Genomic DNA, 27,788 nt, shown 5'->3' on the forward strand with positions numbered 1-27,788 from the left:
ATCGAGCCTTCTGCTCAGCCGCACCGCGTCTTGGGAATTCCCTTCCATAAAACCTAAGGGCTCCTCAAGCCATAGACTCTTTTAAGAAAGAACTAAAAACATTTTTTTAAACAAGCATTTTTTACTTTTTGCTAACATTTAAAGTGTTCTTTCCGGTTTTTAATTTTGTTTGTGTGTAGGACTTTGGGATTGTTTTTAACTATGAAAAGTGCTTTACAAATAAAATATATTATTATTATTATTATTATTACATACACAAAGATCTCAGACACAAAGATATTCATTTACAGAAGAAAACATTGAGAGAAATATGGACAATCAAGCTAGAAGTAAAATGTATTAAAGACTTTTTTGCATGTTATTGTAAAATATCAAATCACATGGTATATTCAAAGGAATATGGCACTGTTTTGAAGTTTGTTAAGAACTGGTAAAAAAAATTACTGTGAGGCATCGATGAGAATGCACAAAACTCTTTTTAGTTGCTTTTATTTGATGGCTCAACATGTGGATCAAGGTGTGTGGTTACTATAAAAGAATAACAACACTGCCATCAGTTACAAGTATGACAAACATTAACACATTGATGCATATAAAAAGCAGGATTCACCAGGTTTAAAAGAGTTAAACAACAGATCTAAATCCTCAAGTGACCAACTGCAAACAATGTTCTACATCAACATTCATATACATACAACAAACAATATTATTCATGGTTAAGATAAAAAAAAAAAAAAAAAAAAAAAAAATTGTACCCACCAAACAATCTATACACATAATCATCATACATAAATAAAAATATTAAAATAGTTTATATATATATATATATATATATATATATATATATATATATATATATATATATATATATATATATATATATATATATATCAACTTACACTTGATGCACTCACACAGTCCACGTATCAAAAACCCAGTAAAGGTCATCACTGCTCTTAGGCCTCAACTACCATTCAAATGGCTTCCATCATGCCCATGTGCTCAAAGAGGAAGTGGGGTGACATATTTAAAAGAAGCGGAGTGACATATATAACATATATAATCAGTATCGCCCTCTACTGGCTCAGTTCCTTCAGAACAGCCGCCCCCAAATTTGTCCCACAAATTTGCAATAACGTTAAACTAACCATTACTGTTAGGGACAGCAGGGAGGCGTATCAGCCGACTAACTGGTCGAAGATATGTCCTGTTTTTCACTCTCACTTCTGCCGTACGTATTCTTCCATCTTTACCATGAATCAACTTTATAACATGACCTACAGGCCAAAGTGCTCTAGGCAACTGGTGGTCCACCACTAGGACAACGGCCTTTAACTGGAGTGCATCAGTGTCAGTTTGCCATTTTACCCTGGTTTGCAAACTGGGTAGATAATTTCTTATGAACTGTGACCAAAACCTATCAGCAAGGATTTGACAGGACCTCCATCTTCGTCGGCTGAGTAACTCACACTCATGATACATGACCTGCGGAAGTGAAGGGTCACGCCGCCCCATCAGAAGAAGGTTTGGGGTGACAGGATCCGGATCGGCCACGTCAGTGGATACATAACCCAATGGTTTAGAATTTAAAATCCCCTCAATCTCAACAAGGACAGTGGTCAAAACTGCGTGCGTTACAGGAACATTTAGAACAGTTTTAATGGACCGAATCTCCCTCTCCCAAGAGCCTCCAAAGTGTGGTGCATGAGGTGGAGGTGGATTGAATGCATCTTTAAGTTCTCGTTCTCCTCCTTTGTTCCTTAATCAGAGAACAATTCAGCAGGCTTTCCCCTTCGGGAGATAAAACGTCTTAAAGACATCAGAAAAGAATCAACATCGAGGATGGTTAGAACTTCAATATGTACAGCTCTTATGGTTAGACACTTAAACAATATTCCCCATCTTTTCTCGTTTCCTCTGCCCAATTTGACAATAAGTGGCCCAAAACAATCCATCCGAGTAGAGAAGAAGGGTGGTTGATGTAAACGTAAACGTGCTGGAGGTAAATCTGCCATTCGTGGAGGTATTGGTTGAGCTCTCCATTTTTGACACTCTGCAAAGTTACGTTGTTCTTTTCCCACAGCCTCTCTTCCTCTGAGAATCCAGTATTTCCTCCTCAACTCCGCAAACAAACGTTCTGCACCAGGATGTTTTAAGTTACTGTCATATTGTTGAATAAGCAGCTTGGTAACTGGATGTTTTGAATCCAGAACTATTGGATGAACTGTCTCTATTTCCAACTGATTGCAATTGCGCAGTTGGCCTCCAACTCAAATTACTTGCATTACTGTATCAAATTCTGGGGCTAATGTTACCAAATGACTTGATGAAAGAGATTTTCAATTACTAAGACTTTGAATCTCTTCAGGGAAACTGTTTCCTTGTGCAGATCTTAAAATCATTAATTCCGCCTGCTAATACTCCTCAGCAGAAGGACTTTGATTCTCTATGGAGGCCGCCCCATGAAGAGATTTTGCGGTAGCATAAACTAGATCCTTGAAGCTGTCAGCTTGTGAAGGCTCTGGAATTGAATAGCATGAGATTGCATTTAGATTCAGACAAGTGATCGGTTTGCGCAGTTCTTCGGTGTCATCATTTTTCAAAGCTGAAGGATTTCTTGGCCAGTATTCTGGCAACAAATGTAAGAAAGGGGGACCTTTGAACCACCTACTGTCTTCCCTAAGATCCCGTAGGGTCCATCCTCTTGTAACATCATCTGCTGGATTATTTAATGAATCTACATAATGCCAATCTCGGGAGTCAGTCAGTTCTTGAATTTCTGCAATTCCGGTTCCAACAAATACCTTGAAATGACATGAATCAGACTGAATCGAAGTCAACACAGTTGTAGAGTCGGTCCACAAATGAATTCCAGATATGTTGATAGTAAGCTCTCTTTTTAACAGGTGGGCAAGTTGGGCTCCTGTCAGTGCTGCACATAATTCCAATCTTGGCATTGATAGCTGCTTTTTTGGTGCAGCTCGTGAGCGTGCGGTTAAGAATGCTACCTCTGCCCGTTTTAATGGATCTTCTGTTCGCAAATATACCACACATCCATAGGCACATTCTGAAGCGTCACAAAATATGTGAATTTCTTGCACACAATCAGTTTTGTCCATTTCAGCACTCACGTAACACCGGGGAAGTCTGATCTCATTCAAGTGTTGGAGCTCCCTTTCCCATATCTTCCAAGCCTCTAAGAGGTCACCATGGAGTAGAGGGTCATCCCATTCTCGTTTTTTGTTCCACAACTGCTGCACAATTATTTTTGCCCTTGTAGAAAAAGGAGTGATGTATCCAAGAGGGTCATATAATCTGGCGATCATTGTGTAAATATTTATCATAGTTATGGGGGATGATTTTAATGTGTAAGACTTGTATATCAAAGTGTCTGATTGACACAGCCACCGAAGCCCTAAAGCTGGTTCTTGAGGATCCATATCACTCTGATTAAGCCAGTGTTCACCACTCTGAGATAATACTTCCTTCGGCAGATGATGAATGATAACTGCAGCATTACTAGCCCACTGTCTTAGCTCAAATCCTCCTTCAGCAAGTAGCTTCTTCATTTTGTCCACAAGAGCTCGGGCTATCTCAATTGAAGGAAAGCTCTGTAACCAATTGTCAACATAGAAGTGCGGCTGGACAGCTTTGCATACATCTTCCGACTGCCCTTGTTCAATGACATGCTGCTGCAGTGCATAAGTAGCACAACATGGTGAACAAGTTGTGCCAAAGGGAAGTACTTGCCACTCAAATACACTGGGTTGGGTTTCCCTCAGAAGATCACGCCACAAGAATCTCAAGATTGGCTTATCTTCTGATAACAGCCTCACCTAGTGAAACATCCCCTTTATATCGCTACTTATAGCGAAAGAGTGCTCTCTAAAATGCAGCAGAATACCCAAAAGGGATGAACTTCGGTTTGGTCCTGGTAAGGGTAGCTCATTCAAATTGTGTCCCTGATATGAAAATGAACAATTAAACACAATTCTGTTTTTTCCATTATGTGTTACCATATGATGAGGGATAAACCAGGATTCTTTGGGGCATTCCTTTTCTCTGGTAACTTTAATGGCATATCCTGCATGCTCAAGTTTGGCAATCTCTGCATCATAAGCTTCTCAGTATTACGCTTCTCAGTATTACGAACGTTAGCCAGAACTGCTTCAGGAGGTGCTAACAGATTGGGCATGTTCTTTACACGTAGTAAAGGAGTAGCATATCTCAGAACTCCATCCACTTCTACTCTGGCTGTTCCAGTTTGCAAGTGATCCATGGCCTCTTGATCTCGCTTAGATCTGGTAACAAGTTTTTCTCTTCGGTTTGGCAATACATCCAATTTGCACACAATATAGATGTACATACATAACTTCATTTTGTAATATACCTGCCTACAATTGTCATTTGTATATTGTCATTCACTATCTACTTATTTGTATTTTTTATTCTTTTATTATGCGTTTTATGTTCTGTCGCTGTCATTCTGTTGTACTGCGGAGCTTCTGTCACGAAAACAAATTCCTTGTATGTGTAAACATACGTGGCAATAAAGCTCATTCTGATTCTGATTCTGATTCTATGTTCCAGTTAGTTAATGTTGAGAAATGAGAGGAAGATCCCTTCTCTCTGGCTCTCTGCATTGATCTTTGATAAATTCTCTCATCAGGAACAAGTTGCCGATTTGCTGCTGATGGTAGTTCCACCTCATATTGACTCATCCATGCTGGTGGGCGAATTAGCCGCTTTGGACGAACCTCACTTGGTCAGTGATCACCACCCCTTTGTGCATGTGACGTCTTGATCCACAGCAATTATCCAGTTCCGGCTCGAAGGACCAATTGTTTTGAAGTTTGTTAAGAACTGGTAAAATAATAATCACTGTGGGGCATCGATGAAAATGCACAAAACTCCTTTAAAGTTGCTTTTATTTGATGGCTCAACATATGGATCAAGGTGTGTGTTTACTATAAAAGAATAACAACACTGCCATCCGTTACAAGTATGACAAACATTAACACATTGATGCATATAACAAGCAGGATTCACCAGGTTTAAAATAGTTAAACAACAGATCTAAATCCTCAAGTGACCAATTGCAAACAATGTACTACATCAACATTCATATACATACAACAAACAATATTATTCATGGTTAAGATAAAAAAAATGTACCCACCAAACAATCTATACACATAATCATCATACATAAATAACAATATATATATAAACTATCAACTTACACTAGATGCACGCACACAGTCCACGTATCAAAAACCCAGTAAAGGCCATCACTGCTCTTAGGCCTCAACTACCATTCAAATGGCTTCCATCATGCCCATGTGCTCAAAAAGGAAGTGGGGTGACACATTTAAAGGAAGCGGAGTGACATATATAACAATCAGTATCGCCCTCTACTGGCTCAGTTCCTTCAGAACAGACCCAAACACACTTTCAACATTTTGATTTTTTTTTCTCATGTCTCTTGTCTACATGGGTTCTTCGTCTCTGTTTTGGCAGAGGACATTATAATTCTGTGTACTCATGATGTGATGATGATCACTCATCAGTGAATAAAGCCTGTGTAAACTCGTCTCATTGCCAACCAAATATGATTACTGTCAATAACCGCAAGAAATGTGTAATACCAGTTACAGTACGCTTCCTGAAGACTTACTGGCATTTGAAAGTATGGCTAACGGGCTGAATAAAAGGACCAACTGTTTTGATTCAAAACAGCTACTTGTTTCGTGCATCTTTTTGAACGATTCATTAAATGAACCGACTCATAAGAGTCATTTGATTGTGATCGCATGACACTTGTCGCTATGTGTATTTGTTTGTGGTGTTTCTTATCAGAATTTTAGAGTACAAGTGCTTATTTATTTATTTAATATTCCATAGGTTTAATTTAGACTGCAACCTCACATTCAAAAGTGCATTTTGTCTGCAAAAATTAGCGAGTTTCAAAAGCTATTTTGTTTTCTCTCACTCCATGATGACGCAGATTCTCGAAATGTGCATCTGTATGGTTGGATTTTATCTGATAGCCTACGTAAATTGCTCAAATGTTTAAAAAACTAAATTGCACTCACAATCTTGTTATTGTTCAGCCTACACTGTCAAAAATCGCTGTAAAAAAACGGCCAAATTTCAACAGTAACATACTGTTTTTCATTAAAACAGTGCATTCTGGGTAATATTCATCATTTTCGAGAAGGTAGCCTGCTGCTATATATCGTAAATTAGCAATGTTCAAATTCGACACTCAGCAGCTCTGTTTCAAATCACACCCTACACCCTCATTCACTATTCCCTACATGAGTTTACTAATAAAGTCCACCTGACAGAGAGAATGAAAACTAATGAGTGAATTCAGCGACGATCAACAGCTGCTGTTAACGAGCAGAATCACTGAAGAAAAGAGAAACAAGACAAACACAAGAACTACAACTGACTTCAGTCACAGCTTCAACAAATAGCTTTACCAACTTCACTCATTACTAACCAGACTGACTTTATTTCTATCAGATCAGAGATCAGGGGCATGTTCAAGTTCAAAATGGTGCGCAACGTTTTGCTATGGTTTCCGGGTTGAACGTCATGTTTCCTGGAAACGGCGTGCACCGGTGTGCAACAGGGTTTGAGATGTGTTTTCTCTCATTTGGTGGGTGTGTCAGAACTTCAGTCCAATCAGCATCAACATGTATATAAAGCACGTGGTATTAAAGTGAACTCACACAATGGCTTCAAGGAAAATAATGTACAAATGTGTCCATTGCAACTCGGTATACGCAACAACTGAGGATATTAGAAGACATGTTTGTCATAAGTTTTATTGTAAAAATATAGGATATCAACATAATGATGTAGTTGTTTATATGTTTAGCTTCATTGCAAGTGTATGACATTTGGTATAGAAATAAACAATGGTAATTAAGGGCATATTTTGTAGCATTAAACACATATTTATACCGACTTCATCAGGCTCCGTCATCAGAGCAGTGTGGTCAACGCATCACCGTTTCTGTTTAAAAAACGTTGTGCAATGTTTTGTCGGGGCTGAACGCAGCCTAGATATCAAAAGATCTTATTGAGAATTACAGAGATTTAGATGATAATGTTACTGTTTCATTTGACGCCACCATTGTGGAGATCAGTGTTTGCTTTAGTTGGGCTCCTGACCCTTGACTTTTGTACTTTAAATTTTGTTTCATTGCTGTATTTGTATCTTTACGATATATCTGTTACAGCAGTATTAATTTTGATAGTCAAGTGATTATGGCTGTTTCTGTCAGACATGATGTACTAGACTGACTTAAAGTGTTGCTATAGTAATCAAATATTAATTTGGTGTTGACATATGTGAGTGAATTACAATTTTTTTTGTTTCTTCAATTTTATAAGTTTGAACCATAATGTGATAACCAGAACATGTGGATTTAATGACAGTTTTAGTTTTAAATATTTTGGGCAGTGGTGTCCGCAACACTCAAAGTATTTACAATATATTTTATATTGTATTTAAAATATTTACAGTATGTATATCGAATTGATTTTTTTTTATAAAGTAAAAAGTCACACACAAATGTCCAGAGAGAAAAAAGTAAAATGATTTAGAAAATACCTATTTTATTACAATAGCATGGTAAATGTTTTGTTTCCAAAATTTACAGTCTTGTTAAAAATGAAAAGAGGAAGATGACAATAAAATTATAAGCACTCAAATCTGTTCATAGTCTTAATGCATCTGGAACCATGATGTTTATTTACACTTGACACCTTTATGTTTCTGAATACTCTATGCATTAGTTTGTGACAACACTATAGCTTGGAAATTGTTTCTATGCATTTGTATATACCTCATAAATACCTTTGTAGATACTGGATTGATAAAACTGAGTACAGATACTGCTGCATTGTAATATAGATGCCCCTCTGTATTCAGTTGGTCTGGCTGTTTATTGTCTTTGAAATGCTCTCCGAAACAAATAATGCACACTTTTGATGTATTCATGCATTGATTTCCCAGATGTGGTTCTCATTGTGCATTCACCTCATTGTTTACTATAGTAACACTTTACAATTTAAAGTTCAATTTGTTCATATCAGTCAACATTAACTAATTATTAATTATTAATTTATGTTAATTTCAACTTTTAATTTTAATCATGTAAAAGTGAGCTAACACGAACTAACAATTAACTATTGTATTTTTATTACCTAACATTAATGAATATTAATAAATACTCAAAGAAATGCATCGCTTACTGTTAGTTAATGTTAGTTAATGCACAATTGTTGACCAATACGAACCATACTGTAAAGTGTTTCCTAATGGTTGAAACTGCCACTGAATTCAAAGAGGGCATAACAATTTCTGAAACTAAAAATGGAAACTCTAAATTGCTTTCCAACACTGTCCCCATACTCCAAATGCTGCAATGTCAGCTAAATTAAACACGTCATCTTATCCTGTTTTTTGGCACAGCACTCCAAAAAAATGACACAATTTTTCCATGCTTAAACTGCACTGCACAGTTGGCCTGTAACTAGTTGTTTGATCAAACACAGATATGTCGAAGTGTTATTTTTTTTTAGAGCCAATTCTTATTCAGCTTATTCAAAGACTTTTTAAAAACTCAAAGACAGCCTGAAAAATCCTTACAAAAATAGTGGCAATGCCATATTAAACCACTGATTCCAGATGATTCTTTGAAATATTTGGCATTTACATTTTCTTCTTACAAAAAATAATTTTCTAATCAAATGAATCGTTTTTTAGTGAGTAGCCACGTAGTAAACAGAATAATGTACAGCCATTATCGCAAAACAAATCTGATGAGCCCTGTCATTGTTTATTTTATTTTTTTTCTATTTCATGATAACAATTGGCTAACCATCTCTTGCATAGCCTACAAGTAATGGGACATTATAAAACAGGGTTCTATTCAGCAATCTCAATGTTGGCAATCAATGTTTTATCATCTTTACTATCTGAATAAGCAGCATCTCTGTTATTATACATGGGATTTTCAAATGTAGGCAATGACTGTCTTTTTGAACTTCTGTAGTACATGAAAGCTAGAGCTCCCAATATGCTGACCACTGCAATGGTGAAGAACACAGTCAAACCCTTATTGACCTTGTGAGGCTCAGGACCTGTGAGGAAATAAAAGGTAAAAATAATAACAGAAGATAAATTAGTGTTAAACTGTGGTATACACATTATATCAAACTGCATTTTTATTACTTAACATGAATAAGTCTACTTTGAGGAACCGAGGTTGCTGTTTTCTTGACATAAAATTTGATTTTTGAATGTCTTGACAAAAAAAAGTAAAGGCGTTAAGAATATGACAATATTACCTTCTTCTGTGGATTTAGTCGTTGTACTTATAACTGCAGCAGAAAAAATCAGGAATAAAAACAGAATTTTTTAAAACAGAATGCAACATTTGTATATAAATATTTCTACCTATCTCTCTTTATATATATTTTTTTCTTCTCTAAAATCCATTTCTAAATATAGGGTAAATTCTAACAATATGTGGACCTGAAGAAATAATTTTTTTTATAAAATACGACAAAATTTTATAAAATGTCTCAAGTCAAAGGAAAAATGACAATCTTCCACAACATCCTTGTATTTTTTAGGTAGATTTAAATAGTAAAATACTGAAACAAAGGTTTTATTGTGTCACCTACAGTAACAGTCGCTGCACAAATAATTAACTCAACAGTCATTTTAATTTGGAGGACTGAATTCACAAGACAGGTTTGAATTAGGTGTTTGAAACCAGCATATTAGTTAATAAGACATAAACCTGTGTTTCTCTGACAAAAAAAATATGTACCTTTGGCAGTTTTGCAGATAAATGATAAGGAAGAGTAATCACAATGTTGTTGTCTCCATTTTTTTGTTTTGGAAGAGAGTAATGCGCAGTCAAGATTCCAGTTATGATCTCCATAGTCGTCATCATAATCATTCCCAGTTGCCCAGTTAGTGTAATCCACCACAGTATTGTCTGACCATAACCAGTGTCCTGTGTAGTTAGATAACCCAGGGTGAGATCATACAGTATGTACCCAACTCCTTTAGGCCCATGAGTTCAACCACTAATAATGTAAAAACTCGTGGACACTGGTAAAGTGTTGAATAGAAGAGATTTCCTGTATGTGAATGTATATTTAGCACATTACCTTTCTGGGTCTGGAAAAGTCCAATCCAAAAGCTTTTGAAACTTTCCATGAGCATGACGTTGTTCTCTATAAACTTCTGTTCCTCTTCATCCCTGATGCTGACAAGAGATGCTCCTGGAACCAAGATGCAAACTTTGTTAATCTTTTGTTCTCTGCACCTAATTAAGTAAACAGTATTTTAAATCAATTTTAAATCCATACCCCATGTCATACAGAGTCTAGATGCTCTGCTCCACGATTTCAGTTCCATCATAAAAGCATAGCAACTGTCTTTGTAAGGTATCCACCTTACTGGACTGTCATCATCTTCTTGGGGGCAATGCCCAGGATGCTGTGGTGGAACAGTCGGGGGAATATCTGTTGGAGAATGTCACATGGAAATAGTGTTTACCAAGATGAGTACCAAAAACTATTATCCATTCAGTGTGGAATATGAATATCAAGAACTGAGTACCGAGGCATTTCAATAAAAAAAAAAAAAAAAAAAACATATTCATTCAGACACAATACAATTGATTGGCTTCAAGGGTGAGTAACAGAATCATTCACTTAACTGATTTGTTCATAACACTGAGATGCATGACCGACGGTACGACTATGACTTTTTTTGGAACTATTTTATTTGGTGGAGGGGAAAAAAATTTACTGGCAATATTAAAACAAATTGAATTGCTATTTGAAAATAGGCTACTTAAATACTGTTGTGACTTTCTGGTGGGTGTCATATACGGAAAGATTTGTATACAGGAGTTAAAATGAAAGTAATATTTCTAATGCATTTTAAAAATCTGAACAATTTTATAAGGTATCCATAATTATTTGCTGTAATTTGAGACACACACACACACAAATGATAAGGTAGAGTAATCTCACCTGTTGTTTGCTCACAGACACTGTAGTAGGTTTGATTGCAGAGAGTTGTTTTCCATTCTCCGTCTGTGTCCATGTATGCACAAGGACGGTTGGGCCGTGGTTCAGAAGATGCCCATTTCTCCATATTCATTGGCCAGTTATTTGCCCATAGAAAATATCCTTTTGTCTGGTGAATGCAAATATACAATTTGTAGATTATATGGAGTCATCAATATATCAGACACAAAGAAAAAGATTTATAGAGTTCATTTTCAAAAGACTAATTTAGAAAAAATCTTCATTACATTTGTTTTCCACTTAATGCTCTATATAAAATGACTTTCTTGAGCATCTCTTCAGCATTTTTAAGATTTGTAGTTCCCTGTCAAGGGAACTTCGAACTGCGTCCTCTGAAGGGACACTATGGGTAACACCTCGTCGTGACCCGTGTCTGAAGCATACTTTGAAAAAGCCCAACGTGTTGGCCGGTGACAGCCTCTGACATCGCTACCGGCGCCATAAATACGTGCCAGTAGGACCCGTCACTTATCTTTTTCGTCTTCATTGACTGTTTTGTTTGAAGCGTGCATCTGAGAAACGACCAAAACGGTAAGAGCAATCTATTATTGTTATCATGGCATCCACTAGCAAGGCGTTTAGACAGTGTGTGCATCTGTGTCAGCGTTATTTGACACCTGATGACACACACACTCTTTGCGTCTCTTGTTTGGGCGAAGAGCACGCGCGCGATGTCCTTGAGGGGGCCTGCAAGCATTTTTCTATAAAAGAGGAAAGAGGGACAGCCATCTGGATCTCGCTACTCAGGACCCGCCGTTGCCGAGGCATGGACGAGAATGAGCTCATGGGGATCACATTCTTGCCTGACTTGCATGCAGAAGTTGAAAAGGAATGGAAGAGGCCGTTTTCCTCTCACATCCAGTGGTTTCAGCATACGAGTTATGCTAATATCGAGGGCATGCCCGGCTATGAGAGGATGCCCCCTGTAGAAGAGACGCTGGCTAGCTATCTCTCTGTGGGTGAAACGTCCTCTCTTAAATCTCCCTCTTTGCCATCTAAGCCCCTCCAGGATAAATCCTGCTTATATGGCAAATCATATGTGGCAGCAGATCAGGCTGTGGATTCGTTGCACACAATGGCAGTGCTTCAGACTTACCAGGCTGACCTGCTGAAGGACCTGGATACAGGCGAAGGCCTTTCACCTGACCAGGTAGCCGAGCTGCGCCGCACCACAGACCTCTCTCTCTGGGCTTCCAAGCAAGCAGGCTCCACTTCCGCCATGGGCAGGTCTATGGCGGCCATGGTGGTAATGGAGAGACATCAGTGGGTGAACCTGGCAGACATCGGGAGGGAAGAAAGGGGGTTTCTTTTCGATGCTCCGGTCTCGCCTTCTGAGCTTTTCGGTACCTCCGTCGAGATGGCCCTTAAATCCTTAATTCCACGAAGGTCCAGGTCCGAGCCTGAACTACAAAGGGGTCCTGGCCCATCTCAATCTGATGATCGTAGACGGGCGCAGAAGGCTAGTGTTGCGGCTCGCGCTCCTCCCCCGCCTAAGGGCAGGGGCAAGAGGAACCGCGGGTCACGGAGAGGTAAGCAGGGTCTGAGGGATGTGATTCAGACGAGACAGCGTCCTCGCCCAGTTCAGAGCAATACCTAGTAGCTCCGGATGTTTTTTACCTCTGTTTTAACTTCTGTTTTTATCCTCCCCTGCCTAATTCCCCTGTAGCCACCAGCTCTCCACCTGATCGAGGTTAGGTGGAAAGTTTTTCACATAACAGTCTCTTTTCCTGGACCTATGATGTTTTGGTTGGTTCTATGTTCATAGTAACCGCCTTACTGACCGTCCGGACCAGAAGGGGGCGCCCCGCAAGCGGGTTCTCCAGTACAGGAAGGTGGATGAATACATAACCCTTGCTTTACCTGCTTATGGGTGTTATGTTGCTGGTGGTTATATGTCTACTAACAAACTCTGTGAGTTTCCTTTACAGAGCCTGGCTGATCATCAGAATTGGCACAGCACTGCAGGGAATTTCATGGATGTCCAGCCAGGTCACCCTGAGGGGCCGCCTGGCCGCTTGGCGCATCCGGGGAGGTAGTTACGGAGTCCTTCTGTATGTACTGCCTCAGGTGATGCTCCCCTCGATTGAGGGTGGAGCTCGCCTCTCCCGTGCGATCCAGTGCCTCTGCAATGCTTGGGAACCTTTCTGTACACACATTAAGCTTGTGTACTTTCTCAAAACCACATGGTGGTCAGTGTGCATGTGAACACTTTGCGCACTGTCTCAAATCCTGTATGGTAGGGGTTACACGCTCCGCTTCGTTCCCTTTCTGAAAATGATTAGCCCTGGGGTCCATGGGCTTCATTCAACCAGTGTGTATTTGTTATACACCTCAAGCATCGCTTCCCTCAACATGAGGGGCTGTGTGGACTCCCACATATTGTTGTTATCAGGTAGTAGGCTTCACCAGGCTTCTCTGATGGTGAGCTCCCACAGTTTGAGGTTGTCAGGTAGTAGGCCTCACCAGGCATCCCTGGAGTCGACTTCCATATTACTTTCAGTTTCCACTGAGGTGGTTATCTGGTAACAGGTAGTAGGCCTCTGTAGGCCTCTCTGTAGGTGAACTCCCACATATTGTGGTTATCAGATAGTAGGCTTCAAAGGTCTCTCTAAAGGTGAGCTCCCACATACTGTGGTTGTCAGGTAACCTTTCAGTACACACGCTAAGTCTGTGTACTTTCTCAAAACCACATGGTGGTCAGTGTGCACGTTAACGCTTTGTGCACTTTCTGAAATCCTGTACAATAAGGGTTACGCGCCCCGCTTCGTTCCCTTTCTTAAGATGATTAGCCCCGAGGTTCCTTGGGCTTCATTCAACCAGTGTGTCTTTGTTATACACCTCAAGCACTGCCCCTCAACATGGGGGGCTGTGTGGGCTATTCTCATGGTAGTTAGCAGCGCTCCCCTTTTCTGAAAGGGTCGCCTATGAGCATGCTGCTCGGAGCTCGGAGCTCAGACTCCTCCTCTCATGGGAGACTGAATTCTCATTTTTTTCTTCAGAGCGCTCCAGTACTACATACTGTTTTGAGATGCACTGTGAGAGCAGACATCCTGCTGAAGCAGGGGCTGAGGCTCGGAATGGCGCCTTCGCACCAAGGTGTTGAAGCAGAGTTGGAAAGGTTGGCCAGATTTGGGTGGATCGTTTTTGCTGCTCGAGAGAGCATCGCACTATCCCCTCTTGCTTCCTCTGACTCATCCAGCTCTATTGGGGCTGGACGCCATGGTACAGGTGTGGCTGAGGCTTCATCTGTACGTTCCGTCCTCCAATTGCTCTGCTCCCGGGCAATTCCATTTACGAGCTGGTCTATCAGAGTGCCACGAGAGCCCCTCCTTTGTGACAGGCAAGACTTGGTAATAGACAGTGCTAGCCATATCCCATTAAAGGAATCTTTCGTGATTCCAAGCCTTCAGCTCTACCCCGGGCCGAGGCCCCACAGGTAAGTTGGGTATGTAGCTTAGGCCTTTGGCCATAAGGGATAATGTCACGGACAGCCGTCAAACCGTCCCAGGGGCGACTCCCGGTGAAATGGTAGAGTTGGTACTTAGTGTTTGCCATGATTCTGGCCTGCACTCCTCTCAGCATGGCGGCGTGGGTATCAGGCCCGGCTCCAGATATGAGATGAAAGGTGGGCCAAATGATATTCCAAGTGGGCCGGTCGGATTGGGGGGGGGGGGGTTAGGGGGGTTCTTTTAAATGCTTTGATCTCACATGTCTATTTATATAGTTTTAATTTCATATATTTAAGGCAATTGTTAGGGTTGTTTGTTATTGTTGTGTTTGTTTTCTTCATTTTTTATGTTTTGTACATATTTTGGAACTATTTAGTAGTTCAGAACCATGGATGCCAAAATTTCAATCACTTCATTCTGGATGGTTTTGGAAGTTTACTTTGCATTTTGTGGGATACCTGATGTAATGTCAGCCAGGTATTTATCTTTTTCCAACGTGTATTAAAACAACTTGGCAAAAAGTCCCACAGCTATGCAATCTTACTCACTGTCACCAAGCCTGCATTTATTTGATCCCACGTACAGTAAAAGTTTTACAAGTTTTTACTATTTAAAATAACTATTTTCTATTTGGAATTTTTAGAGTATATCATTCAAAAATATAGATTTTTTGGAAAAGAAATTATAGATATGAATACTTTTATTTAGCAAGCTTTAAAATCTCAATAAATGACATTTTGAAATATATTCAAATAGGAAACAGTTATTTTAAATAGTCTAGTAAAAATATTTCAGTTTACTGTTTTTCTGTACTTTGGATCAAATAAATCCAGGCTTGGTGAACAGAAGAGACTTGACTGGTAGTGGATACTATAGGCAACTTTAAATATTCTCTAATTTCTAGCTTTTAATTTGCTTAGAAATCTATAACTGCTTGACAATAACAAAAAATAAAGATTTTTTTAAATATACTACAAACACTTATTTATCACATAATAAGGCAGAATAGTCTCTATACTGTAGGCTAATAAATCTATGTCAGTTAGCACTGTTCTGTTGATATACTGTATGTATCACCTGCTGGAGATTACTTGAAAAACCATATATTGTCCCCATCGTATATTAATGTCTTCGTGTTTCCAAAAGTTTCAGTTCTTCTGTCAAAACAACTGTTTTCATATAGCGATAGCTGGAGTTTCCTGATATGACTTTTCTGCGCGAGAGCGCGCTCCGGCTTCGAGTACGAATGAAACACACACTGCAGGAGAGTTTAGCGCTTCTGGGTCCGAATAAAATATCAGGTCATGCGCAGACTATCCTGTCTCTTTGAGTTTAAATCTATATTTATTTACACCAGCTCTTTAAAACATCTATGCGAACACATTTGACTGAAAAAGTGCAGGGGGCAAATTTCCATGATATTATAAGTGGGGGGGACGCGTCCCCCGCGTAATTTACATCGCGATCTACAGAATATTCAGGCCACTTATTAGGGTACTATATTGGCTAATTGAGGTCACTAACAGTTATAATACAATTAATTGGCTGTTACTGTCATTTATTGCTTTATAATTCAGCACGTCCGTTTACCTCAAAGGTTGCGAAGTGAATGAGCTTGAGCTAAGTCTGTCTGTCTCGGAGGGAAAAAAAGAGGGGATTGGGCAGAAATGAGAAAAAAACGTATCTGGAGCTGAATTGAATATCGCACTAATTTTGTGATTGGCTGTTATGTGGTGTGGGGCCAGGGTGGGCCAAGCCTCTGATTGGGTTGGCCAGGCCCACCCTGCCCCCCGGTGGAGCCGGGCCTGGTGGGTATACTGTTCCCCATAGTGTCCCTTCAGAGGACGCAGTTCGAAGTTCCCTTGACAGGGAACGTCTCAGGTTACGAATGTAACCATGGTTCCCTGAGAGGGATCGAGACACTGCGTCCTCTAGCTCCCTGCCATGCTTCGGACGCAAGCTTCACAAAGAAGATAAGAAACGTCAGAGGCTATCGCCAGCCAACACGTTGGCGTTTTTCAAAGTATGCTTCAGACACGGGTCACGACGAGGTGTTCTCCATAGTGTCCCTTCAGAGGACGCAGGGTCTCGTTCCCTCTCAGGGAACCATGGTTACATTCGTAACCTGTGACGTTTTTTTGGATTTTGACAGCCCTTGTAATCATTGACTTTCTCTGTATGGCAATGAGCAGCCTGTACATTCTCCCAAACATCTCACTTTGTGTTCCACAGAACAAAGAAACACATAAGGGTGACTGAATATTCCTATTAATTGCAATGCCATGACCTTCCCTTTCTCACTCGGGTGCATTACCTGTACACTGCTGAGACCGATCCACATGGGCTGTTTGGCCCTATAGACCTGCAACTCGAGGTAAGCTTGTGTTATCAAATCACGAATGCTGGCCAGATGAGCCCCCTCTGCCTCACAGCGACGGTTTGCTTCACTCCACGTTAGGTTCTCTTGAATCACTTTGAAAGATGAATTTCCAAGCTTGACAAAGGTTTTAGGAATTCCAGTCGGCACTGGGGCAATACCAGGATCTGAACATGTGAAAAATGACACAGTGGAAGCAAAATTTGAAGAGTGGTAAAAGTCTGCAAAACATCTACAATTTCTCTGCAAGTCCGTCACTTGGTTCAGCTAAACTCACCAACATCACGACTGCAGATAAAACCGTGAGTAGAATTACAGTCAGTTGCCACCCACTTGCCAAATTCAGAGCTTGAACCCTTGCCCATAAAAACACATTCCTGTTTGAAAAATGAACATCTATTAAAGCCATTACTTTTATCACTAAAAACAATACTATTTATTTATAATCTCAGTTTATTAGGGAATACCTGTTCATCTGAATGGTGATATTTTGGTCCAATAGTATGAATGCCACTGTGAGTGAAAATAATATAAACAGTCCATAGTCATACCAAAACATCTTCAGGTTAAATGTGAAATTTATTAAGCTACAAATGTTTTTAAATGTTTTAAACACTTATAAATGTCCATACATAGGTTTGAGGTTCTCCTTTGGCCCACTCGGTGAATTGAACATTACTCCCATCTGTCCACTTGAACATCCCATTTGCCAAATTGCTGAATCCAATCCATAAGTCTGTGGTTTTCTCTCTAATTATTGTGCTTAAAAAGGCTGCAGCACATATAATGTAATAAATAAAACATAGAGTGTCTGATAATGATCATGTCAATGTGCAAATGTAGCTAAAAAGATAATAATAATAATAATAACATATTAAAAATCTTTCTAATCAAGATACAGGAGTTCTAGATTAATGTCACATTTTAATTTATTTGAGTTCTGAGCAAGAAACCTCTTGTCTAATTCATTAACTGAACTATCACAAAGCTTTTACCTTGTTGTTGTTTATTCAGAATAGATGCCAGATCTCCACCAAGCTCTCTGCAGTATCCTCTCGCTTCTGTCCATGTTTTCAATTCTTCCTTCACGTTGTAGCACTAAAATGTGTTATATAAATGATGATTCTTCATGACACAATTTCACAAATGTTTCATTGTAAAATCAGTTACAGCATTGCAAAAACACATTTAATAAATTTTATTAAGCACAGCTTTATTCAGTGAGATTCTGATTTTGGCTGTGAAAACAAGTTTATTTCATTGAGTTTATAGAATTAATGCCAGAATGACAAAAACTATATAAACTCTAAAAATATCAACATGTAAAACTTGAAGGTATATTTTTATGATATTTATCACATTATTATAATTAGAATATATATATATATATATATATTTTTTTTTTTTCTTCATAATTTAGAATATAATTTATAATTACTTTTCCTTTGAAGTGTTTCCACTCAGGAGCACAGCCTCCTTTAGGCTGTTGTGTAGGGGCCACTGTGGTGTTTACTGTAGGTGACCCACTTCGCTTACAAAAAAATATATTCATCTCCACAGTTAATAGTTTCCCAGAGTCCTGTAACGATCAAAATGCTTTTGTTTAATGTAATTAATCAAATGTATCAACACTGATTTGATCACACATTAGAAACATTTTCTGCACCAAATTTTTTCAGTGGTCAGTAACACATTCCACTAATTATACAGTATCCACCATATTAACAGATCAGAAGATATGATGTAACCTTGAGATGTGGTCATCTTCACACATCTTTCCTCACTGTTTTTAAAAGCAGGCTGATTTTCTTCCCAAGCTTGAAATACTACAGGGGACCCATCCATCCACCTTTATAGATATATAATAAAAAAAAATGTATTTGTTTATTTGTCCTTTTGTAAGGGAATATAGAATGCTGGTTGCATTCTTTAAACTTACTGGTAAGTTCCATCCAGGATCAACTGTCAAACCAATGATAAATTCACTGTGCGAATTCTTAGCCTGCAACACACAGAAATTAAGCACTACACTGAGTCAGTAAATTAAATGTGGTATAAAACCTATTCAGAATAACAAATGATACAAAGATGCATTTTGTGTGATATATGGACCACAATATACTGCTAGAAAGTGTAACTCAGCCCCTCTTACCTGATGCCCAAATGAACACCCGCTCAGCCTCATCATTGATAACCACAAGATCGGCGTGTGATTTCCTACAGAATGTCCGAGCATCGTGCATAGAAAGTGATGTGTACTGGGACACATAGTACTGGCTACCTCGGAATAGTATCCAACCATCCTCTGTTTCATTATAAACTTAAATAAAAATAAATAAACGTTTTTAATTCAAGTTCTTCTTTTACTCCATCAGTGTGACAAGATAAAAACACACATACACACAACACACACAAAAATTGTTTGTGCAACTGACTTACCTTGACCTGTAATATTTACTTCCTTTGGTATCTTTCCTTAAAAACAAAGCGAAGCAATTAGCTGTCATGTATTCAATTAAAATTGAAAAAAATTAGTACTGTCTTTTTGATCCAGTGATGGTAGAATTAGACTTTTGCCAGACTGATATGTACCTTTTCGGATTTGACAGTACCAGTCCTTTCTGTCTTGACAGTTCACATCATTCCACGCTCCATCACTGTCCCAGATTGAAATTCTCATTTCAACACAGTTTTCAATGTTGTTCAGATTGTTTGGTTCATCACTAGCCCAGCTTTGAAAGGATGACTAAAACAGAGCAGATTTTGAAAAACCTAAATGCATCCCCTGTGAATTCTATTTAGTATTTATTGTTTTTTTTAACAAATTCTTTGTGAACTCACCGAAGAACCATCACTCCACACAAAACCCACAGAGGGATCGTACATTCTGTAACCAATCCATGCTGGATACACTCTACAAGCAAAACCACATAGTTCTGATTTATGCATTCATCTTTTTCAGTCATGTGACTTTTTTGCTCAAACACTGTATTTTTCCAGTTAATCAAAATAATAGCAAGGAATACAAAAACACAACAACAATGAGACTCAGCCAAATATGACATTCATTGACATCTATATGCAAATATTTGGAAAATGTTTGTGGCTTAATTGTGGGTAATTATTGTGGATTATGATGGTCAATGCCTGAAGAGTCATGTTACTGAAACATGTTATTGATCATGTGGTTTTGTCATACAAGTGAAACATGTTTGTCCATTAGCTGGACATTCATCAGCTGTCATTATGCAAAAGGAATGAGAGATATTACCCTCCTTGTTTCCAAGGAATATCAGCCTCATGCTGGATGCTCAGGAGATCACCACCAAGCTCTTGGCAGAAGTCAAGAGCTTCATCCCAAGTCTTCATTTCGCTCATAGGTACATTAAAATGCTACCAGAAAGACAAGATAATCAGTAATATGTTTGGAAATATTCTACAATCTCTTTTATTTTGTTTTAAATTGACCCAAAACTTAACATGAAAATAGTCTTAAAAGCCCATCTTACCTTGACACAAAAATCTCTAGACACAAGTGGCGTCCATTCTTCGGGACAGCTTATAGCAGGTGTGGTTGGTGGGGCTGGAGAGACTTTTGCCAGATGTATTCCTTTTGGAGCTGACATACCAGCCAATTCAGTCGTCATCACACATTCCACGCTCCATCACTGTCCCAGAGTGAAATTCTCATTTCAACACAGTTTTCAATGTTGTTCAGATTGTTTGGTTCATCACTAGCCCAGCTTTGAAAGGATGACTAAAACAGAGCAGATTTTGAAAAACCTAAATGACATCCCCTGTGAATTCTATTTAGTATTTATTGTTTTTTTTAACAAATTCTTTGTGAACTCACCGAAGAACCATCACTCCACACAAAACCCACAGAGGGATCGTACATTCTGTAACCAATCCATGCTGGATACACTCTACAAGCAAAACCACTTAGTTGTAATTTATGCATTCATCTTTTTCAGTCATGTGACTTTTTTGCTCAACCACTGTATTTTTCCCAGTTTATCAAAATAATGGCAATGAATACAAAAACACAACAACAATGAGACTCAGCCAAATATGACATTCATTGACATCTATATGCAAATATTTGGAAAATGTTTGTGGCTTAATTGTGGGTAATTATTGTGGATTATGATCGTCAATGCCTGAAGAGTCATGTTACTGAAACATGTTATTGATCATGTGGTATTGTCATACAAGTGAAACATGTTTGTCCATTAGCTGGACATTCATCAGCTGTCATTATGCAAAAGGAATGAGAGATATTACCCTCCTTGTTTCCAAGGAATATCAGCCTCATGCTGGATGCTCAGGAGATCACCACCAAGCTCTTGGCAGAAGTCAAGAGCTTCATCCCAAGTCTTCATTTCGCTCATAGGTACATTAAAATGCTACCAGAAAGACAAGATAATCAGTAATATGTTTGGAAATATTCTACAATCTCTTTTATTTTGTTTTAAATTGACCCAAAACTTAACATGAAAATAGTCTTAAAAGCCCATTTTACCTTGACACAAAAATCTCTAGACACAAGTGGCGTCCATTCTTCGGGACAGCTTATAGCAGGTGTGGTTGGTGGGGCTGGAGTTGTTACTAGTCCATCAGCTTTCTGCTTGCAGATGTATTTTTCCTTATTTGAGCAGCTGATCACATCCCAAAGCCCAGCAACAATTCCAGTCGTCATGGCAACACAGCCTTGTTTTCTTCCTGATTTTTATTTTTTTGAAAGAAAAAAGACTTTCTAAAATATAGGACTGCAAGTATGAGAATTCAGAAACAAAATTATTTCATTGACATTGAGTACAGTACCTGGCATCCCAGCGTTGAAATGAGTAAATGAGACTTTCTTAGTGTTGGTCCATTCAAAAGTGTGCGGATCCTTCTGATTAGACAACCCAATCCAGAAATACTTCTCTGGTCGTGCTCCAACTACACTAACGAGGAATGCATTTTCTATTCTAATGAGGATAAACAAAGAGATTAAGCCTTTTGTAAGGCAGAAAATGACACTGGAAACATTTAAAAAAGTTGTAATTTTTATTGCTTTAAGATTTTAGCCAATGTAGTAAGGAGGTAGAAAAGACAGAAAACATGTAACTACAGAAGCGATCAGACCTGGATGAAATATCAACCATTTGAGAATCAGCTTTTTCACACATCTGTTTTGCTTCTTCAAAGGTCTTGGACTCAGGTCCGGCCATGTAGCAATAGTACCCATACCTGGTCCAACCCTTTTCAAAAAATAAGAGAGCTGTCAGTAAACCTATTTCACCACTTGATGACCGAGACATTAGGTCCTTTTCTAATCACACAATTACGTACTGTTTTGCATCCGGGGCTTGTGACAACTGTATCATTATTTGAGGCTCTGGAGCTGGACTTCTTCTTACAGATGAATCCATACTTATTTTCACAAATATCATCAGCCCACTTTCCTTCCTAAATGTGAAACAGTCATTAATGAGAAAGACAACTAGAATTAAGATTCCTTCTCAAATAACATGCAAAATATACATATAAAGTTCTTACCTCTCCTCTCATTAACACGCAGTCCTCTGCACGGACAGCACTGTGGCTCGGCTCACTCACCTCCCATGAGGCAAAGGGAACGCTAGATTGGTCACTCCACTCAAACAGCATCTGCGTTTTACGGTCATTGAAACCAATCCAAAGCTTGTCTGTTTTCGCTGAAAATAAAGATGTAGATGATCAACTAGCAACCTCATATAGGGGTGACGTCCATACCTTTTCTTGCTACAGCACTGTAAAAAAAAATATTCTGATCATCAAAACGTACAGTATCCGAGCTGTGTGATGACAAAGCTTTGCTCTTCTCTGCTGAGAATACTCAGCAGGTCTCCTCCTTCCCGCAGACAGGAGTCTCGTGCCTCCAGCCATGTTTTCTTGGTGCGATGAAGGAGATAACAGTTGCTTGAATATGGAATCCAGGGGCTATGGCAAAAGCCAGTGTCCACCACTGTCCAAAATTACAAAGATAACAAATTGCCAACATCATATACAGTATGGTAGAGGTTCCTAAACGTTTTAATGTTAGTACCCACTTCAAGAGGTGTAATCAAACTCAAGACCCATTAAAAACACATCATTACAACCCATATTGAAGTAGGTTAATAATGCACTGACATGCAGTTCAATAAGGGAGTCAAATGTATGAGAACAACTCATACTGATTCAAGAGTGAATGAGTTAAATGATCTGACTCAAATAATGCTATATGTTTTTATTTTTATTTTTGGACACTGCTTGACTTACTAACTCTAGTCCCACAGTTTGAGAACCGTTGTTATATGAAAGAAAGAGTGACTGGGAAGCCTACCTGGTGGAACAATAGGAACAGAATGGCCTCTTTGGCAGACATATCCATGTTTTTCAGAACAAGGTTCATTTGACCATTCAGAACCAAAAGCATTTTTCAGGACTCCACAACTGTAGCCTGGTTGTGTGGTTGGGTATCCTTCAATAAACAGAAATTATCATTTCAGTCAAGTATTAGTCATTTAGTCAAATTATTTTGGATATGGTGAATCAAGGAAAAATGAAGGTCTCCCATGTCATGCTGCATTTACATTTAAACGAAGTACATATTTATTTTTGTCTGTTTGTTTTTTCCCTGGGAATCAAACTAGTGTTGTTGTATTGTGCTCTTCCAGTTAAGCTACACTAATTCAATGAGACTGAATCCTTTGACTGAAAGATGTTCTTACCACTGAGCCATTTCAGATAACGTAATGGCTGGGCATTGCTCCATTGCCATCCACTGGTGACATCTAATTTATTCAGTCCCGTCCATAGTGCATTTGAAGTACTCTGAACAATTCCTAGATAATAATGTTATCAATGTTACATTAGTGCATGTAATGATGAACAGTTTCATTCAGAGAATTTTTTTGATGGGACTGTACCTGCTACAAAGGTGTGTTCGTGAGGTTCAGAGACACTCAGCAGCTCTGCTCCTTGCTGCTGGCAGCTCTTTCTAGCCTGGTACCATGTCAGGGCTGACCCACTATTCACTTGGTAATAGACGTTTGTCAGAGGATGTTTGACCCAGAATGCATCTGCAAATCACCACTTATCATCAGTATGTGCATGCCAATTTTTCATTGTTGGAATATATGTTATTAGTTTAGCCTTCAGTGATGGACAAGTAACAATTGCAGTCTTAAATATTTAATATTTATCATGCAGGCAACATTTGAAATATAAAGTAAATGAGAAATGAACCTACTGTCACGCGTTGGGCAGTAGCCCCACAGCTGATTAACACTGTAGTCTGTCTCAACAGAACACCATAGACGTTGATTGTGTTCATCAATTTTGGTACAATCTGCATACCATTTTTTCTCATAGAGAAAAGGAAACTGACATGGGCGCCCAAATGCATTTCCATCAATGGTATAAAATTCTGTAAATTAAAATGTAGAGTTTGTAGATCAGTTATTTGAACCATCATTTACAGTGCTTGCGATTATGCACAAAAGCATTACATTTCGAATAAAATGAAATGCACAATTACATTTGCAATAAAATTATAAAATATTAATTTAATCATTCAGTTAAATACTAAATACCATGGAATTAAATGGAATTAAGCTGATTAATGTTGGAAATCACTTTCTACTCAAAAAGTGATATAATAAATCAGTTGGATTGGTATCAAGGGTGGTATATAACAACAAGAGGGTCCCATTATGAGAAAGGGATTTGGAAATATTAGGAAAATATCCAAAAATGGATGCAGCCATTGATTATTATAACTATTATAAAGAGATGTGTAGCAGTACCCCTGCAGCTACTGTACACAGGTTTCAATGGTGCTTTGCAATGTTTTGATTTTGTTTTTTTTAAACCTTTTTTTTTTTTTTTTTGTGATTGCATCCAGGGTCCAGTTACACGTAAACATTACCACTATTCAGACTTACCAAACTGAGGAAAAATTGGTCTTACTATGCAGATTCAAATCTATTATTTTATGCAACTGACTTGAAAAAAAAAAGATATGACTAGTCTTAAGAAAAGAAAAGAAAAAAACAGATGACTAACTTGGAAGACTAGCCTAAGCTGTTTACGTAATAGCCTCTGAACTACTGGAAAACTTTAGACAAACAAGCTAAGTCATTTTATGCAACTTGAGACTTCACACACAGTTTTGAATTTATAATTGTTTAAAATAAGTGTTATTTTTTAATTCCTAACTGAATAACAGAGATTTGCATGAAGAGAGAAAAAAAATTCATCGTCACTTTCACTGTAAGTTCAATAGACACATACCTTCATAAGGCTTAGAGCAAATATTGTTTAGTGTTCCTTGAATTGTCCATCTGCTCTTCGTTCCAGTGTCTTTTGAGATCACTGGCACACCGTTATCATTAACAGCCAGAAACAGAGACTCGTTCTTCAGGCCAAGTAATGTATCACTGTGGCATTCCCACTTCTGCAGATCATTGTCATCTTCACAAATCAGCCACTGCAGTTTTTTGCCCACTGTTTTACTTCCTACTCCAAGGCATTTCTTTGTGAATGTGTTCAAAATGCGATTTTTTGAAACCCAGCGAAACTGTTGTGGGTTACTGTGTGGGTCACAGGTGGAAAGCCGTTCCAGGGAGCTGGACATGCATTTGTTATAATCCACATTATATATTAGAAAGCTTCCTCCTGCACAAAAAATTGATGAGATTATGCAGCATTCAGTTATTTACACACATATACACAAGTACTATATATAATTATTTTTTCACAATAAATAATACAAAAAGTATGAATATTATTCTCATTCATTATTCAGTTTGATTAAAGAAAAAGACATACCTGACTGTGCAAAGCAGTTTGATAGATGTAATATGAGTAATATAACTACTGTTACTATTATTTTCATCTTGATCCAAAATATATTTTGTGCTGTTCCTAGGTTCATTCCAGGGGCATCCTCTGTCGTTGGCTGAGATTCTGCAATCTCACTTTTGCTTATGCAGACCTGCCCTTTAAACTGGTTTGATTGTTCCAATCAGAAGCACATCCTGTCACATGTCTTTTTCTTCGAAACTGTTGAAAGACTAACATCACATGGCTTCTTCGGAAAGAAATGAGGTGTCTTCTCAATTACTGAAAATATGGTCTTAGTCAGCTAGTTTTGTAAATTTTGGTGTGAGTACCTGTTTTTTTGGTTTGAGTATTTGAGTAACACAGATCATTTTGGTACTACATGATGATTGCTCATGCCAGACCATCTGGAAGAAGTCGAACCTATAGTCACTGTCACCTCTTAAATCACTGAGACATTGCCTCTTCCCAGCAATGGTTCTGTCCTGTCAGCATGCACAACAATAGAATGAATTAGTTAAAATTTATGGTCTCAGAGCAATTTCCTGTTATGCCTTGTACTCATGTTCCTGGACATCCTGTAAGAAAACTTGTGGTGACAGCAATTTACCACGCTAGAAAATATGTTAAAGTCAAGCCAGCCCTAATACTGTTGGATACTCTTACACACACTGTGACACCCACCTGTTAGTTTATAAATAATAGTTCTATTAAAAAATATATAATTATATAAATATGCTTAATTAAATGCTATAATGAAATAATGATATGCTATAATTCAATTATAAATAATTACAAATCATTTTTCACATATTTGCCTCCAATCAATGATGTATTTTAGTTCATTCTGCAAACATTTACCCATTGTTATGAAGTCACTATCTATCTTTCTGCCACGTGAGAACCAGTTGTCAGATACAAATCACTGATTAACTGCTGGCCCATCAGAGAACAAAACACTCTTCTGGTGCCTTTCAAATCCCATGCTTTATAAATTGGCAGAAAAAAAAAACAATTCCCTCAACATCCACAGATCTGCTACATACACAGAAAGATCTCAGACACAAATATATTAATTTACAGAAGAAAACATTGAGAGAAAATATGGACACTCAAGCTATAAATAAAATGTATTAAAGACTTTTTTGCATGTTATTGTAAAATATCAAATCACATGGTATACAGTCATGCCCACAAATATTGGCACCCTTGGCAAATATGATCAAAAAAGGCTGTGAAAATTCATCTGCATTGTTAATCCTTTTGATTTTTTATTTAAAAAAATTCACAAGAATGTATCCTTTCATTGGATAATAAGAATTTAAAACGGAGGGGAAATATCATTATGAAATGAATGTTTTTCTCAAATACTCGTTGGATACAATTATTGGCACCCCTAGAAATTCTTATGAGTAAAATATCTCTGAAGAATATCCCCATACATATTCACAATTGAGCACTCCAGCATGATTATAAACATGAAATTATCCAGCCATTGCTTCCTGTTTCACAGAAATATAAAGTGGAGGGAAAACAAAGCCCAAATGCCCTAAATCATCCATCACAATCAGAAAAACCAAAGAATATATTTCTGATGTGCAGCAAAAGATGATTGAGCTTCACAAATTGGTGAAGTGGCTTTAAGAAAAGAGCTAGAGCAGTAAACATTCCAATTTCCACCATCAGGGCAATAATTAAGAATTTCCAATCAACAGAAAATGTTAGAAAACTGCCTGGAAGAGGTCGTGTGTCTATATCGTCCTAATGCATGGTGAGGAGGTCAGTTTGAGTGGCTAAAGACTCTCCAAGGATCACAGCTGGAGAATTGCAGAAAATAGTTGAGTTTGTGGTTCAGAAAACCTTTACAAAAATTACAAAAACAGAACCTACATCAACACATATTGTTTGGGAGGGTTTCAAGAAAAATATCCTAGCTCATCCAAAAACAAACTAAAGCATATTCAGTTATCAGACAC

The 27,788-nt window shown here is 38.2% G+C and overlaps 1 pseudogene; it reads right to left on the reverse strand.

Moving 5' to 3' along the window:
- Window positions 1–7,614: 7,614 nt before the first annotated feature.
- LOC113118127 (macrophage mannose receptor 1-like) lies at window positions 7,615–25,959 on the reverse strand (annotated as a pseudogene).
- Window positions 25,960–27,788: the final 1,829 nt, after the last annotated feature.

The sequence above is a fragment of the Carassius auratus genome, chromosome 2, assembly GCF_003368295.1.
Source record: "Carassius auratus strain Wakin chromosome 2, ASM336829v1, whole genome shotgun sequence".
Taxonomy (NCBI): domain Eukaryota; kingdom Metazoa; phylum Chordata; class Actinopteri; order Cypriniformes; family Cyprinidae; genus Carassius; species Carassius auratus.